The sequence below is a fragment of the Crocodylus porosus genome, unplaced genomic scaffold (genome assembly GCF_001723895.1).
Source record: "Crocodylus porosus isolate Cpor-Errol unplaced genomic scaffold, CroPor_comp1, whole genome shotgun sequence".
Taxonomy (NCBI): Eukaryota; Metazoa; Chordata; order Crocodylia; family Crocodylidae; genus Crocodylus; species Crocodylus porosus.
In genome coordinates this window covers 38259912-38263796 of record NW_017728906.1, presented here as the reverse complement: position 1 = coordinate 38263796, position 3885 = coordinate 38259912, and positions in this window count along the sequence as shown.

Genomic DNA, 3885 nt, shown 5'->3' with positions numbered 1-3885 from the left:
CACCTGCCCGCGGACAGCGCAGCCGGCGCTGCGGGCAGAAGCAACACCCGCCCCGGGCCAGCGCGGCTCCCCCTCGGGCCAGCTACCGGCACGGCTGTTTGCGGGCAAGACACCAGCCCCCTCCGTCGGCCCGGCCCCGAGCGGCCTCCCCTCCCCGCCGAGCCCGGAGGCTCCTCTCGCCGCGGGCCCGGCTTCTCCCTCCCCGCCCGGCCCGGGAAGGATAGGCTTCAGGGGTGCAGGCTGCAGCTGGGTTGGTCTACGGGCAAACAAAACAGGCAGAACTCTTGGCAGAGGTGACATCTTTCATTAGACTGACTCGATAGTTGCAGAAAATCCCCTGTCTTTTATTTGCAAGCTTTCAGGCTCACTCGCCCTTCCTCAGATGAAGAATGCACAGATTGTAACATCTCTCCCAGGTGGAAATGAAACTTCATCAAGTTTCCGTGAAGGAAAAGCTGGATCCCACGTCCTAGCCTGGCTTTGGGTAACCGGCTGGGAAGGTCCCTTTGCACCCCCAGATGCTCCCTTGAGTGGGTCTCCCAAATCCCGGGCCAGCCCCAAACCAGCCCTCGCTGTCCTCGGGGTTTCACTCCAGTGGACGAGCAGTATCCCAGGTTTCTTTGGACAATTAGGCCTCGATCCTGCAAAGGAGAGACGAAATGAAACAACTTAGGGGCAGGTTGATGTTAATGGACCCACTTCTTTTTAAGCTAAGCACAGACACGCATGGTTGCAGTGGGGCCCCTCCACCTAGTTCCTCCTCCAGTCTAAATGGGAACCCCAAAAAGAAGAGAAATAATGGAGAAGGGAGCAGGCATGGTGTGGCTTAGTGGTAGTTTCCTAGCACCTTGGTTTCGCAACTTTTCAAGAGGGTAACTGAATAGGAAGAGAGAGCGACTTCTCTGCCGTGCCTGACATTTAAAACTTGCCCATGCTGAGTTACTGAGATAAAGTCAACAAGGGGGATGTCAAACTCATTTTTATCCTTGGTTCATGTCAGAACTCCCACCAGATCCCCTGGGAGACCTGGGGTGATGTGGGGGGGGGGGGGACACTAAGTAGAGCTGGTCGGGATTATTTTTTTTTCAATGAAACTTTGTTTCTGTCAGAAAGTGCACACTCGCCAAAACCATTCCTACCGCCCCAGAAACCCTTTTCAGGGAAACTTTCAACACAGAATCTCTAGACAGCTCCCTCCCTTATAAAACATCAGATAGCCTGGGGTTGTGACCACTGATTTTAATAAAACTATGTAGGGTGTATACACTTAAGCATCTGGTATAAGTCTCCCAGGGCCAGGTTCTTAGATTTGAAAGGGAGTTTATTTTCCATTTTATGTTGCTCATGTGTATTTCAGAGGGGAGCAGTTACACATCTCAAGCTTTAATTCAATCCTCAAAGCATCTGGACTAAGGGAAAATACCATTATTTTAAGGTCAAGACCACTGAAAGTTCTTAAACTATTGTCCGTTGTGCATAGGTGACTGGTAGGGGGTGCACGGGGGTGCACATGCACCCCCTGATAGGGTCGGTGCCCTCCCTGACGGCCAACACTGATGCTGTTGGTAGGGCTGGTGCCCCACCAGACAGGGTCAGCAGCTTCTGCGGGTGCCCCCTTGCCCAGGCTCAGGAGGCACCAGTCACTCATGGGCTCAGCTAATCCAGTGACTGGCATAGTAGAAAAACTATGGCATTACTCAGGTGAACAAATAATAAACCATTGAAATGTTTGTCAGGGGACGCTGCATGACAGCTTTGGCACTGGAATGAGCTCAAGAAATAGAGGATCAAATCTTGCAACCAGTCCTTGTTCGTCCCAGTAACTGCTGCTTAGGAGGGTACTAGGACGTAGAGAGAAGATATACATATATTAGTGTATAGAGGGTTTATAAGTGGCTTCTTAACTTTTGTTTTAACCAACCCAGTTTTCACTGGCATGTTTTAACTGAACTCCTGCTGAGCGAACGGGCTGCAGGCTTAACTTCTCACTGAGTTGCTTGAAAATACTGTTATCTTGAGTAATTTAAAAAAAATGTTAAATGAGGAGTTTATGCACAGCCTGCCAAATTAAGCACTAGTGTGAATCTTTGAGGATCCCGTTAAGGTTGTTCTGGCATGGTTTTCAGATCTTTCATGATATCCTGATCTTGTCGGACCTCCACTCATTGGCCTGGCAATCAAATATAAGGTTATTTTTACTGGGTATAAACTGAACACTTTCAGCTGGAATGTGATTTCCATTTTTAATCAGAAGGGAAGGGAAGTCAGTGCTTTTCCTTCTTACACCCGTGGAATTTTTAGAATTTGTTAAAGGCTACTTACAGTAATTGACCAGAAAATACCTGCTGTTTGGGAAAAAAAATAAAGAGGACCTTTTACAGAACTAATAGAGGTATTTATGTTTCTGTGCCAAGTATGATACACATACTATCACACTGGAGGAGCTGTCACTGCTGATGGATTAATGTAAATGGGTTATATTTACAAAGAAAAGTACATATAAAGTTATATACACAGAATGCTGTCATTTTAAAGCCAAAAATGCATCAGTTTATTCTGTTTTTTTTAATTTCTAAATAGAAAAATAAAGTTATTTAGCTTGGGCCAACTTGATTGTTTCATTTAGGCCTGGAATTTAATAAATTTTCTAAAAGTATTGCAAAAAGGGGTTATTAATATTAATTATCATGAACAAACATTTGCCTCTGCTGATATAGGCTTCAGAGTAATATTTCTTCTAGTTAAAGTAGATAGTTTAAAAGGTGAAAGCCTGCCTTGGGAGCACGAGAGGCAATACATCAATCACAGAGAGGAAATTTCCATGCTGAAAAAATAGGAAAAACCTAGTTTGAAAGCACACAGTGGAGTATTTTTTGTTCCATTTGTCTGAAATCCTTTGAACATTATGAAAGTCAATGTAAGTACAGGTATTTCTTTTTAGTTAATGTTCAGTGACTTGAACTAGTTTCTGTACTGACCCTCAGCCAGTATGAATAGTGTGACTAATCTAGTTAGGAATGAGAAATGGATCTTTGAGGAATACAGAGTTTTGATGCAAACTATTTTTTGATATTTTACGCCACTTGGCATCAGATGTATTATACAATGGTTGCCATAGGAATTCTGGTAAACTTTAAGATAACACTTATAAATACTTTATTCATACTACAGAAATGATGAATAGGCACTACTATTTATACATGTTTATATGATGTTTTACCATGTTGTATGCCCATTCATAGATAATTGTATGTATTCTAATTTATAAATGTACTTTTAGCGGTTGCTATAATATCCCAACTAAATATTTTTAAATCTGTCAGCAGAGAATTTCATAGCATATCTCATTACCCATTTTTAATAGGCATTTTACTGTGTAGATAAAGTAATTTAATAAAGGTTAACTTAATATTTTGCTGGGACATTGGCAGGACATGTGTGAAAGCAGAGGCACTGGTAAGAGTTACCCTTACAAATCTAGGTCTTAATCCTGCAATCAGATATGTGCCAGCTGAGCTCTGAAGTCATGTGAAGCCCCTTCTAGTTCAGTAGGCAAGCAGATCCCTGTGCCCACATGGAACAAGCTCCACTGGCTTCAGTGGGACTCAATGCAGTGTGGCAGAAGGGGACAGCCACATCTGACGACAGTGCATGGAAAGGGTCTGACTCCTTGCCAGTCCTGCTTGAATTTATGGGGTGGGGTTACAGAAGGATTCACAAACTCAGCACCCCATGGATGGCCATGGAGGGTGCAAGGCTGGGATTCACAGTGGGAGGTGAAGTTGTGCAGCACCTGTACTTGTTGGCCGCAAAGCTGAGAGGAGTAGATGTCATCTCCTATCTCTCTGCACTTTCAAATGGGTCGCCAACTGGCTGGAGGGCTGC